The sequence below is a fragment of the Lissotriton helveticus genome, chromosome 1_1, assembly GCF_964261635.1.
Source record: "Lissotriton helveticus chromosome 1_1, aLisHel1.1, whole genome shotgun sequence".
NCBI classification, from domain to species: Eukaryota; Metazoa; Chordata; class Amphibia; order Caudata; family Salamandridae; genus Lissotriton; species Lissotriton helveticus.
The window spans coordinates 919787564-919801725 of NC_136057.1; positions in this window are offsets into that span (position 1 = coordinate 919787564).

Below are 14162 nucleotides of genomic sequence, written 5' to 3' on the forward strand. Positions count from 1 at the left end.
GATGCACCCCGGCAGATATATGGCTACCGTTTCGGACTTATGCTGCCAACAATGCTACCATATGTGACTCCCTGGTATCAATGGACAGGGTCGGGGTGGGATAGACGGTTGAGTGGAGGACTATCAACCCTAGTTGCTAATTCTATATAACATATTACGCCCTTTTATATGGAAATTGGAAGTACATACTTCGGCTATTGAGATAGGAGTGTTTTCATTCTTGCCAGTATTCATGCGTTGTTTATGTAACTTGGGGAGGTGTGCTCCATCATAACATATACCATCTATGTCTATCACTGAGGGATAATTTTAAGGTACCAGTGTATTGTCGGTGTGAATTTGTCAGTCACTTGATACATGCAATGTATATTTGTCTACTCATTCAGATATGTCACCGTACGAAGTGCTGCCAACTCTTACGCCTGTGATGTATGTACAATCTTTTGTATTATTTTTGAAAATGATAAATAAAGTTAAAAAAAATCATCTTTATCCTCCCCATCTCATTTGTACACCCAAGTGGGGCTGTTGCAATGTCTTACCAATTTGAACTGCATGTGCATGGTGGCTCACTTATGCTCATGCTCAAAAACTTACATTGTCAGTATTAATCAACAAGTAGTTCATTTTACTTGTCTGGCCACAATGCAGTGGTGTGAGCTTCCATACTGTCCTAATCAGTTCACATACTTTCCCTTGCCTTATTCCCAGTATTTCAGCTATCCATTAGTGAGTCTTCTTTATGTTGTTTCCTCGATCCTGGTAGTTGGGATCATATGGTTTCGGATAATTTTTTATGGGAAGTGGTTCTTAATCGGTTGTCTGCTGACCCCTGGAGGTCAGTGACAACTGCCCATGAGGACAGATACTGTTTATAAAATTTAGTAAGAAAGTATATTTACTCAAAAAAGCCAAATGTAAAAATACTAATTTTAAAACAGTATGTAAATGTGAAGGAGTTTGAAATTAGAATCTAAAATTACTTGATTCGAGGCAGCACAAGTACAGTATACAGAATGTGGTATGGATGCTCTGTGGCTTGAATTGAAGGAGTGTTATTTGTTGACAAAAAAGAGCATGCAGTAGGCAGTGGCAGTTAGTGACAATATTAAGTGGTTGGCCGAGCAAACTGGCACTGAGAGATACCAGCAATATCTTTAGGCTCAGTGCCAAAGCTCTTAATCCTGGCTAGTTATAAACAGTGTTTAAATGAGCCACGACTGAGATCTCTGGAGTTGAGGTTGAAAGCAGTGCGAGTTTCTCATAGTGCCGATCAGTGGGTCAAAGAGGTGCCACTGCCGATTCGAGCAAAATAAAATTAAACGTTCGGCACGCATGCTATAACAGTCACTAAATCTTTGTCATGCATTACATTAACATTTTAAAGTTAAACTATAAAGTTAAACTTTAAAACGTTAATGTAATGCATGTTAGAGATTTAGTTACTGTTTATACCCTTTAAATATGTGAAATAAAAATAAAGTATTTACTTACCTGCCTGCATGTCTTCAGTCCTGGTGTTCTTCTCCAGTCTTGAGGGGCCCTAGAGTCAACTCCCCTAACCAATCCAGACACTGCTCTCATGTTGGTAATCAGCATGAGAGAAGCACCCGGATTGGTTTGAATGGGCTAGCTCAGCACTCTTTCAGGTACTGGGTGCCTGTGCATGGTCTCCAATTGGCTGTCTAAGGTACCTTGGGTTGGAGAGGTTTAATGTGCGCTTTCTTGCTGGCCGCCACAAGACAGCAGGCCAAAGTGACATGCACATTTTAAACTGCGGTCACAACACCTCCCTGCTGCCAATCTGCAGCAATCCAACCCTTAGAGCTCGGGCTGGCAGAGGAAAAAATGAAATGGTAATAAACTATTTATTACCATTTTATATTCACTTTTGCTGGGCCTGTAGCGGGGGCAGGGCGACGCTATTCTGCCCATATGGAGAAACTGCGGCTGGCAAGAGGGGCAAAAAACAATGTAGGTTACTGACATGCTAGAGTCTGGCATATCACTTCATCTTTCAGAAATAAAACCAACATTTGAAAAGATCTAACCTTCCCATTCAAATATTGACTTCTGTATCTTTGCGAATTAAAAGAGATCAAAATACGTGCATTTGTTTAGCTACACGTTTCTTTATTTTTTATATATATAATATTATTTTCAAACCATAGAGATTTCTTAGGCTGGGGTCCACAACTTCCGCAAGTGGTACAGTAGGGGTCCCTAGAAGTCAAAAGGATACGAACCACTGTATTAGACTCTCAATGCTGGAATAAGTTAAAAACTTTTTGCAGCATAGTTGCAATATCGGCCCTGCCCTGTAACAAAAACGGCCGAAACCGGCCCTGGCAAACAGCTCGGCCACAGCACCAAACCCCCGGGAGGCCGGCAGAGCACTTTGCCAGGGCCGGTTTTGGTTCCCAGTCTGCCCCCCCATGCCCCCCTGTATGCCATCTCATTTAAGTGAGGCGTGAGCATGCTGCCGCACACTTCCCTTGCACACTTCCTCAGGCAAAGATACGGATGAGCACAGAACTGACCCGGCACCCAAGTCTGACATACATTCTGATGAGTGGTTGGAGAAGCATTACGGTAAGGGTGGCTCAGTGGGAGGACTACCAAAAAGAGGAGCTCAAACCTGTCTGTGCAAATCCTGCAGCAAAATAACAGTCATTGGCTACCAATTCAAGTTATCAGAGAAACATGTAGTGAAGAAACTGAAGCATTGTGGCTGAGTTAGCAATGGTCATCTTTCTCAATCAACTATATATGCTTTCTCTAGGCAGGGATCTACTGTATTAAGGAGACACCTATTTATTGAAGCTTTCATCTCACGCCAGAGCCCAGAAAAAAGGATTGAAAATCACACTACTCATACTGAATGCATACAAGACATATGGGCAGTCTCTGTACCTCTAGGAGATGCTGTGGCCACCAGTATCCTAGAATGGTAGCCCCAGGAGTGATTACCTCTGTGCACTAGCCAGCTGCTGTCCTCTGATGCCATTTTACTTATCCTACCGAAGTTCAAATGCCTACGTTTAGGGGAAGAGCCTTCTCAGTTCAAGCCTTCCATCTTTGGAACAATTTCCTTCTTCTCTTCGTGCCATTACAGATCTTTCGCGTTTCAGGAAATCCCTGAAAGCTTGGAGCCACAGTAGCGAATCTTGCGGGGAGTACATGATATGAGGCCAATCCGGCACCAGGACACCTTGCTAGGTATCAATTGCCCTCGACAAATGGCTAATAAATAAATACATTATGTAACCCCTGGAGGAACAAGTCAATACATCACAAGTCTTTACCACGCAAAAGAAAAATCATATCTGCACAATGTCTAGATGTAAGGCCTCTGGATACCAACGACAGCCTAAAAGGATTAGTTCTGGAAAAATATATTTTGTTGTTTTTGTAAGACAGTGCAGCCTCACCAACCATGCACAGGTATTGCAGGTCTTTAGATTTGTACTAGACAACTTGACATTCATGGCTAACACTAAGAGACAAAAAAGAGCCTATGTGCAAATTTATACATTAACCGGAATATAACGGGTATCTCAGTCTGACAAAAATACAAATGAAATATGTCCTGAAGGCAAATGAAATAATCTTCGTATATACGATACAGAATAAGCAAAATACCACAATGGCAAGCCTATTTCAATAAAGTTTGAAGTGTTTTTCCCTGTCACATCTGTAGAATCCCAGTCTGACAGCATCTTATCAGAAGCTGCAACCAGTGCCAGCCGGGGGCACCCCCCGCCTGGCCGGAGCTTCACAGCGCATTTGACATGTTGTACATTGTGCAAAGCACAACAACCATCCCTGAGGGATCCCTGACACACCACTGTCGCGGTAAAAAGGATTAAACACCACCTGGATACTCTCCAAGTTCCACGAGGTGAAAATCCAGGTCTTCAAGGCTGTACAGAAATAGACGCGACCGGAGAGAGACATTATTGTCTCGCGGAGAGTTCCAAGGAAGGCCACGGACTCCCCCTAGGAGGTACTGATGAGCCGGACAATTATTGTTACCAGCGGGATCTCCGCTGCAAAGCCTGGCCAGAGTGAGCTTTTACACGGAAATGGGGAAGAATTGCTTGCACCTGGATTTACTGACTGGTTTCGGAGCAGTTTTTCGCGACAAAAAACTAACATTTATCACCTGCTCTGAGGAGGTAGTAAAAGTCAGCGAGACTGCTGGTCGGGGTCGGCAAGGCAGGGGTGACAGGCATGCTTGTGCCTGTTCAAGCGCCCCGGCAATTCCAGGCCGGGAGTTTCTCGTAATTGCGAATCATGTTATTTCCCCCAGAGTTACAGCTCCAGGTGAACAAACATAACTCGCGATGAGGGCCCAAGTGTGTCTGGAATAAGCCCCAACCAGCAGGTCTGCGTCTGGTCTGCGTCTGGTCTGCACAGTTGCCATTTGGCACCTATATGCATGTCCAGGGGCCTATGTTCGACCTCCTGGTCAAAGGTTTAAATCCCGGCAGGTCAACTCAGCCTTTCATCCTTCTGAGGTCAATAAAATGAGTACCATTGAGTTGGGTAACAATAAGCATCTGTTATTCAGCGCCAATATACCCTAGGGTGAACGTGCGCTTTACAAATACACATGTGTCATGTTATGTTATGTGTCAACACCGGCTCCTGTATCCAGCTCTGTATTTGCAGCCAACAGAACCCTGCACTCGTGTGCCTGTAGTTACATCCATTCATTATATGTACAGGTCTGAGAGTTCATGCATAGTGCTGTTGCACACACAAAGTTATTGCCATTTACGTTTGAGTAATGAAACCAGTTTAGTGTTGCGATAGCTTAGTTTGGGGTCACGGGCACCCTCCATGCAGTGCCAGCTTCTGGGGGGAACAGCTTTCAACCTGCCAAAGAGGAAAGAGGCCCCAATGCTAAAATGCTGGCCCACCTCAAACACCCCATTGAAATGCTCTGGCCTGGCCGTATAAGCCTGTAGTAAGCACATGGTGCGGTCCCTAGATGACATGTTGAGTGACAGGAGGTTGGGTCTTTAAACAGGGTCACCTGAGAGGCTTGAATAAAGGGTCTGACAGCAGCCTGTGCTAGGGCTCAGCGATGCCCTCCCCTCATTCCTTTGCCCCAGACTGGTTGCTGATGGACCAGGCTGCCCCGGACTAGAGAGAGGTGGGACTGGCGGGGAGGGTTGAGGAGTCAGGCAGGGGAGTGATCAGTACAGGAGCCACTGTCAGAAGGGTACGAGATGGAGAGAAGGGTGACTGAAGAGCAGGAGCGATGAAGGAAGGACAATAGAAAGGAAAATAGGCCAGGGAAGAAAAGAATGGGATAGAGGGAGAGGGGCACAAGGAGGGGGGAAGATGGAGGAAGGAGTGAAACTAATAGTCTGGAGGGTCTGAGAGACGAGTGTGTAAAGAACATTTCTTGAAATAACTCAGAACTAGCTACCTAAGCCCAACCTAACACTTCATGCAAACACAACTGAATTTCTTCCCATTTCACCAAATAACGAATTGGCACGTTGAACGCACATACTTTCTAGACACAAGCCCTTTAGGTACTAAACCAATGAAAGAATGTAAAACACGTTTTAGTAAGTAAAACAAATCCTGGGGTCTTATACTTGACAAGCAAGCGCTCTTAACAGATCATTTTTACAGCAGTCCAATAAATGCTAAATGGCAACTGTGCACCATTTGCAACTTGAAATGCTTGATTTCTGAACAGGATCTTTGGAAGATAAGCCAGCCTTCGGTTCTCTCAAGTCTGGACTATGATATGGCCTGACTAAATCAGGTATACTACCCCTTACATCTGCAGTGAGTCACCGAAGCAAAGAAAACTGAGAAAATCTTGGCAGTCCTGAGATTTCTTAACCGGCCCCCGTTTACATACACTGCATGCTTAACATGGCACGCATATCAAACATGTCTGTAAACTACAACAGCCGAAGCCATTTGTCGGGAAAAAAACTGCATATCCTAGGGACGGGAAAAAAGACAGAAGCAGAGAAAGACTGGAGCTTACTACTCCAAAATTCAGAAAACCAAAAAGTGCAAGTGACCCCCTCCAGACCTGAAGACGCCCCCTGAATAGATCGTGCTCAATGGATCAAGAGAGGCATAGATTAACTCCACTCTCAGCACTACATTACAAACTTACCACTAACCTCTATCCTAGTCCTTGAACATGGTCAATTCTTGCCTGTAGCCCTATACATCCTATAGCTCTATGTCCTTACAAACATTCCATTTTTATATAAGATATTAATATCTACTTTGAACATATATGTATTTACAAAATCTTTGCTGCTTTACTGTTGAAGCCTATTCTCTGTAACAAGTTGTATCTATATGATTGGCTTTCAAAATGTACACTGACATTTGCCTTTTTTATTTAAGTATGTATATTCCAGGAATGGGTTCTCATCACGCCTCACTCCAGTGCTAAGCATTCTGACGTCAACTTGATGTGGTCTGCATTGTACAAAACCTCAAGTAAATAAATAATGTTCTAGAAAGAGAAGGGGGAGCGGAAGATGAAGAAAGAGAATAGGGTGAATTACTGGAGAAACAGAACCGGAAAACTGTTCAGCTTTAGCTTAAGAAGAAGAAGAGAATCCAGTCAATATTCTAGCTGGCGCCGCTGTGGAGAGGTCACGGAATGAATGGGCCTAGAGTCAGCCCCCAGACTGCGTCTCTCGCACCTAGGAGGGCAGTGTATTGAGTTTGCACGGGTGGGCGGCGTGAAACGCCGGCACTGGTTTTCAGTATAGGGATTGGTACTGCTAGGCAGTAAGAGAACTACTGGGCAGTGCCATGAAGCTGCACTGGTGGCAGTTTAAGGGCCTCTCTCGGTTGAAAACACGAAGAGAAAAAACGGTGGATAGTGAGAATAAATCTGGTGGGCAGCATGAGGAGTGGGCACTGTTGGAGAATGTGAGGAGAGGGCACTGGAGAGCACAGTAAGCAGCACCCAATGCTCACACTGATGGGCACTTGTGAGCCAATACTGGTGGGAAGTGGGAGAGGCAGGCCTTGGGGTGCACAGTGACACGTGAGCCCTGCTGGGCAGTATACAGAGCTGGAACTGGTAGGCAGTGTGGGTCAAGGAAAGGGGTTGGACTTGTGAGGAACCTTCGCTGGTGGGCAGTGAGCGGAGTTGACGCGGGTGGTCATGTCAGGTGCGAGCAATGGCTGGTACTGAGAAAGGCTGGCATTGCTCCACAGTGTGAATAGCTGGCACTGCTGAGCACTGGGGGAAGCAATGTGAGGAGCTGACTCAAGGTGTGAGACGCTGGCCACTGTGGCCACTGCAATGAGCCAGCACAGGTGCCCAATATGGGGAGTCGGTCTAAGGGGTGCACGCTGGCCGTGTCATAAAATAGTACTTATGGACAAAGCTGGGCAGTAGCATTGACTGGCACTGTGATTAGCTGGCATGTGTAGGTAGGTAGCCCCCAATAAGCAGGCTGAAAAGCTTGCACCGGTAAGTGGTGTGCACAACTCACACTAGAGGACATGGTGAGCAGCTGTTGTTGGTGTAAGAAGGTGGCACAGGAGGACAGTGTGAGGAGTGAGGATATGTGGTCACTCTGAGCAACAAGAACTGGTGGACAGCGTCAGAGTCCAAAACTGGTTGGCAGTGAAAGATGTACCAGCGGTTGTGCAGTGTGAGCAGCTGGCACTGGTAGATATACCAGTACCCAGCTCTGGTGAGCACTGTGTGGAGCCAGGACGAATGGGCAATGTGCCTAACTCATACCGGTGGGTAGTGTGAGACGTGGACATCTCCAACGAGCAGCTTGGAAGCTACTGGTAGCTCTCCAGCTACTTTGTAGGTAGCTCTCCCAGGTGCAGCCCAGCCTACTAAATTAGAGGTCATTGATTGGATGAATGAAGATATGCATTCCAAAATTGAAATGTGTATATTTAAGATGAAAATGTGTTTATTTTCTTAGATTATATGATGATGTTTGGAGAAAAAGGATCTGACGTGGACACTGGTGGGCAGTGTAAGTCATGAGCAATGAGATCAAGTGGCACACGTGGGCAGTATGAGAAGCCATCTCTAATGGGCAGTCTGAGTATCTAGCTCGAGTGGGCAGAGTGGGAAATGGCACTGGTGGGCAGAATATGGTTTGAGTTTGGCACACAATGTGAGGCGCTAGATTTGGTTGCCAGTATGAGAAGCTGTTTTGGGAGGAAGCATGAACAGCTTGCTTGTGCGAGAAGTAATTTAAACTGCCACAGGTGGGCAGTACAGAGAGCCTGCCCTGACTGGGAAACTGAAAAGCTAGTAGAAGTAGGCAGGGTGAGGCATTCTGAGCAATGTAGGAACCAGAATGTTGCCCAGTGTGAGAAGCAAACACTTGTGGGCAGAGAAAGGCGTTGGCACTACTGGGCAGCGCAAGAAACAGCCACTAAGGAACACTATAAGAAAATAGCACCACGGCCTTGCGAGAAGCTGGTATTGGTGAGTAGTGTGAGGTGGAGGCACTGCTGGGCAGTGTGATGTGAGCACTGTTGAGAAGTGTGGCTCAATGGTTAGAAAGGCAGACCCTGATGCAGAGGTCTAGCCCGGGACCAGGGTTCAATTCCCCGCCTCGGCGGGTCTTGGGCTCAAAATTCCACGGACCTGATAATTCTCGCCTCGGTGCCTATTCCAATCATGGAGTCCCACTCTGCAACTCTGGTGCTTAATCTCCACAACAGCCCCCACAACGCTAAGGATGCCTGGCCTCCACCTTGGGGGTACCTAGGAGTGGACACCTCACAGGGAAAGCCAGGATGGGTTCCACAGCGGTATTCGTACAAGCGCCTTGAGACCCTTGCGGGTGAGTAGTGCGCTATACAAGTATCAATTTACAAGAATATTAAGATGTTATTGCAGAACATGAGAAGTTGGTGAACAATGTAAGCAGTGGGCACTGGTGCAAGGAAGTGACCCTTGTGCCCAGTGAGGAAACATGGCATTGTTGGGAATGAAGTAGGGCCGGCACTGTCCGGGAGTGTGCTCAGCCGGAGGACAGTTTGAGGAGCAGGCTTTGGTAGGATTTTAAGGCGCTGGACTTGGTGAGCAGTGTAAGGAGTTAGCCAGTGCTTAATTTGTAAATAAAATATTTTAAAAAGTGCCATAGTCCTCTTCAAGAGGCCACTGCAGCTTGCGGCACCCAATGCGTCTGCCAGCGCTGCAAATGACAGTACCAACTACTAACCATCAAAAACAAGTTTGGCAATTCAGATAAGTGCAGGGCCCCAAAGCTATAGGAATGGCGTGGGTGACAGGTATTAGTCATTTTTTATGTATATTGAATTAATAAACAACTGTTGTTGTGCTCATCTCTAAATTAAACAAGCAGCAACACCATGTGGCAGACTGCCATAAGTGCCAGTGTTGACAATTAAGTGCCGGTGCCGGGCACTGGAAACCACTGCCTCAAATTAAACACTGACCTTTTTTAGTCTTCTAGTCTTGCTTTTGAAATGAGATGTACCACTACAATCTTTTAGCTATGCAGAAAAACTTTAGCTTAATGTTCAGAGCTCTTTGAAAATATAAGAAATTTCTCTAGTCAATCAATCAATCAATCAATCAGGGGGTTTATATAGTGCGCTACTCACCCGTGAGGGTCTCAAGGCGCTCAGGCGGGGCAGTAGCTCTGGGTCAGTTGAAGACCCAGGTCTTGACGTCCTTCCTGGACGTGTGCAGGGTCGGATACACTTGTTTTGTGAATCTCCATTACGTATATTGTAAATGACTTTCTTATGAAAGAAAAAGTCGCGGAAGTATATAGCAAGCAGAGTGACTAGCTTCTTGCCATCTTCCAAAGAACATTCATTCAACGTAAAAATCCACAACAAAAATAGATATAATTAATAAAGATCGCAACCTGAATAAGAAGCGATAAGTAGAGTGCATAGACTCAATTTATACAATTATTCCCAGGGTATCACAAAGAGTAATGGACGGCAATGGTGATAAGTGCTCTACAAATATTAATCGTGCTTCATACCTACCTGTTCTACCCCACTCCAGACCTTAGCTGGCAGAATACGTCTCATCTACCCTGCCGAAAGCTCCTACATCTCGCAATAGCGCCATCGCACCAGCAGGAGCACTCTTCCTCGAGAGAGAGTAGAAACCAGACTACTGCCACCACAAAGGGTGGCTTAGTAAAACAGTCCTCTGACGGTAAAGGCAGCACTGAAAGGGAGCACCCACAGTGCGCAGCAGAGCACATGTCCAAAACTCGAATGAAGCCTTGTGTTTCGGCACACAGAAGGAGACCTGTCTAGAGGCTTCTGCAGCACAATGAGTGGATATGACCTAAGCAATGCCATGCAGAACCTACACGAAATGTTAGCAGCCTGAAAATCCAGGCTATGTCACGAGGTGGCCAAAGAAGTTTACTCTGTTACCAGGGCTGGACTGAGAACCAAAACTGGCCTGGGCAAAGAGTTCGGCAAGCCCCCCTGGGTGTGGCCGAGCTGTTTGCCAGGGCCGGTTTCTGCCGATTTTGTTACAGGGGCTGATTTTGCAGGTATGCTGCAAAAACGGTTCTGTAACAAAAACGGCCCTCAGGGGCCCAAAATAGGCACCCACCTCAGCGGCCCACCGGGGAAACGCCTGGCGCCCGCTACGGCCAGTCCGGCCCTGTCTGTTACTAAGAACAATCTATTAAATGCTCAGGGCCTTGGGCTCATACCTGCCAGAGACAACAAGCTACTGTGCTGCTTCACCTATCAGGATAACGACAAAAAGCAGTATGCATAAAAAACAGGCCAATTTCTGAGAACCTCACCCACCTACATCCTCAGATTATAGCAATTCTATAGCAAACACAAGCTTAACATATTTCAGATCTGCACTGATCACATTTTTATTCATTCATACCTTCCAAACCAGAAAGGCAAGTACACCCAATGCTCTGCTGACCCATATATCCCCACTCACATTTAAATTCAGGTGACATAGACCATAAACACGAGGTAGAGCTGAACACTATAAGACAATCCATGTAAGTACTTACTACCCTTAACTGCTTGGCAGTGCTTAATTTGTGCCGGTGGTTGCCAGAGCACGGATCAGCACTTAAATGTCAGCACCGACTATAGTGACAGTCCACCATATGGTGGCGCTGTCTTTTTAAATTTGAGATCATACAATACCATGTTTATTAAGTCAATATACAATGAAAATGAATAATATCAGCCTCTCATGCCACTATTATACCTGTGTGTGGCCTGAAATAGGCTGAATCATCACATTAGTAGGAGTGTGATGGTTAGGTGTTATGTTTGTACTGTCATTAGCAGCACTGGCAGGGGCAATGCATGGTGCAGGCAGCAGTGGCCTTCCAAAAAGGGTCCTGGAACTACATTTTTTACAAATTAAGCACTGCTGCTTGGCAAGATTTCTCAGTGGATCAGTGCATCTACTCCAAAGATCTGCATGCATCTTGAAGGAGCCAGGTTTGAATGCCTCCTGCTCACTTTCTCATTAGTCAAAGGTTTATAAAAATAGTTCAGTCAACTTGGATACTAGTAGCAAGCATTACCAGCATTCGCTGACAATTCAGTTTCTGAAGCGTGCTGTACACGTGCACCAATCATTTTCACTCTTATGAAGAATAATGCATGGCGGAACTCTAATGGCGCAAACTTTGAGAAGCCGATGCAGGCAGAACCTGATGGTGTTAAATTATGATGAGAAATCTCAGTCCATTCGAAGAACGAGGATACACCAGGGTCCGGCTATGCGGGCGGGGTGGGCAGCGCAGGCAGCGGATCCTAGGGCGCGGGAAGGAAGCTTAGGCCAAGTGGACCCTGGCGTGCAATGGTTGCCAGGAAACACTGATGAAGTGAGAACAAATGAAGAGCCGCCTAATTAAAGTAGAGTCAGATCAATTCCCAAACTGCACTTCACGGAGTGTTAGCCCCCCCACACACACACACAGCATGAATGTTCAGGAAAAAAATGATCCACTAAGAGTCTGCGTTTGCTTTCCAAGAAAGATACAGCAGGCAGGTCCTGGTGACCAAGCATGTCAACACCATCCTACTTCAGCTCACGCGCAACCAATAAACACAGACCAGCCACAGCTCCCTCTGCCTGGTCAACAAGGTGAACTCCCAGGACAGCGCCAAATGCTGGCTCCTGGTCAGAGCCAGCCCACAGAAGAGAAAGAGGCCAGCAATGCCCAAGCACAGAGCACCTTCAGGCACGTGGGGAGCAACTCCAGGCACTCGCAGAGCAGCAGCTTGATCGTAGTTAAGTGTAATCTTCTATTTTCCTTTAGATTTCCCTGAGCTAGACATAAGCAGCTGGATTTCTTGAACTCAGTTTCCTAATTCCAGCACTCCACATTACATTTACAAGGCACTGCGCATTAGTGTTCACTCCCATGCACATGCAAAGATCCTTAGTTCCAGTAGTTCACATGGCTCCACCATTCGGCCTTAGAGCAACCCAAGAGCCGCTGAAATGCTGCAAACATACCTAAATTAATTCATAGTATCAAGAAAATTGGGCAAGGACTGGGAAAGGTGAACAGAAGTGGGAAGGGACCTGAAAAAGTTAGCAGGGAATCTGGATCAAGACTATCAAACTGGGAAAAGGGGGAGTCGAGTAGGTAAAAGAAGTAACTGGGTTAGAAGAGAGAATTAGGAAATGGGGCAAGAAGTAGCCAAAAGGGGGAGCAATGGCAGATGATTAAGGAACAAGCCCAAATATAAAAGAAGTGAGAAAAAAGGAAAATGAGCGTTCAGAGGTAAATAACATTGGGAAGTCTGGAGGTGACTGAACAAAGGGGGAGGGAGCGGGGAAAAGGGGCGAGGAGCGGGAAGAGGAGACCATCCATGAAAAATGCAAGAGGACTTGGCCAACAGCAGTGAGAAAAGTAGGAGATGAGAGGAAAACTAGAAAATGGGAAGAGAGAAAGGTGTGGGCAAGATCTGGCTGAACCCTGGAAGGGAGGGATTCTACACAATGAAGATAGGAGGAAAAGATGAAAAGGAAGCATGCATGAATGTAAATGCCTCATGGTAGCCAAAGTGAAATTAAGAACGCAAAATTATTGAAGGCAGTTAATTTTATATTTGGTCACAAAACATTAACGTTTGTTGAATTTTTATGTAAATTTTTGAATAATGAAATGCCGTCAGCAGGGGTGATCAGATAAGTTTCAATGTGTTGCACCACTACAGCGGTGGGAACAGCTCTGAGGGCGAAGCATTCTGATATCAGTAGTCACATTATCGGACTACTTGAAGCAGCCGACCTTGGATATTCTTCAAGGTACCCCGTCTGTGAGAGACATAGGAGCTTATCTCAATTGATCTAAGAAAATCTATTAACAGAGCAAACCACATTCTTAGGACAATTTGGCTTGATTGTGGGCATATGGAATCCCTTGGTTGAGTAAGGGAAGGCTCACACGCAGACAGAAACTCTTAATAGCTCTTCATCGCTCCTCCCACTGTTTAATGACACTATGGGATTAAGGTCCTGCATTGTATCACAATAATGTGAGGAAGCCAAAATGCAGCCTGCAGCATTACTTGTAAGGAAATCTACAACGGCATTGCCCCAACTCTTTTGGCCAATGTGGCTTGACCGATTGGACGGCAGCTCAAGAGTAGTTCGCTTCTATGTCGATGCCACTGGTTAGAATCCAAGAGGGAAGCAATAAATACCTAGGCAATTAACTGGTCATACAAAGATCCTGGGAACCCTGCCGCAAGACGAGAACTCCGTTTACATATGTCTCGTCTCTTTTATTGTAACTATTACGCAGCCCGATAATATCAGCAAACCCGGGACTATCTTCGTTGCCTTTGTTAGAAAGAGTTTCTCTTCTATTATCATACACACAAACCACCCTGGAGGGCCCAGCTGGATTGACCTGGTGATTCAGTTACCATACCATATCGACTGACTAATAGGAGGAGTCTTCATTTGTTTTCAGCAACATTTATTCTCCAAATGACCGTTTGACTTTTCATAGTTTCGTGGTCTTCTACTCATTTACAAGTAATTTATTTACCTTGGGTCTAAACATCGTTGCATACTTATTTAGGTTGCTGTGGCTGTCCTGAAGAAGGAGCTCACACGCCGAAAAGCTCGTAGACAAAAATAGGAACTTGTCCACCATATAGCCACTTTGCCC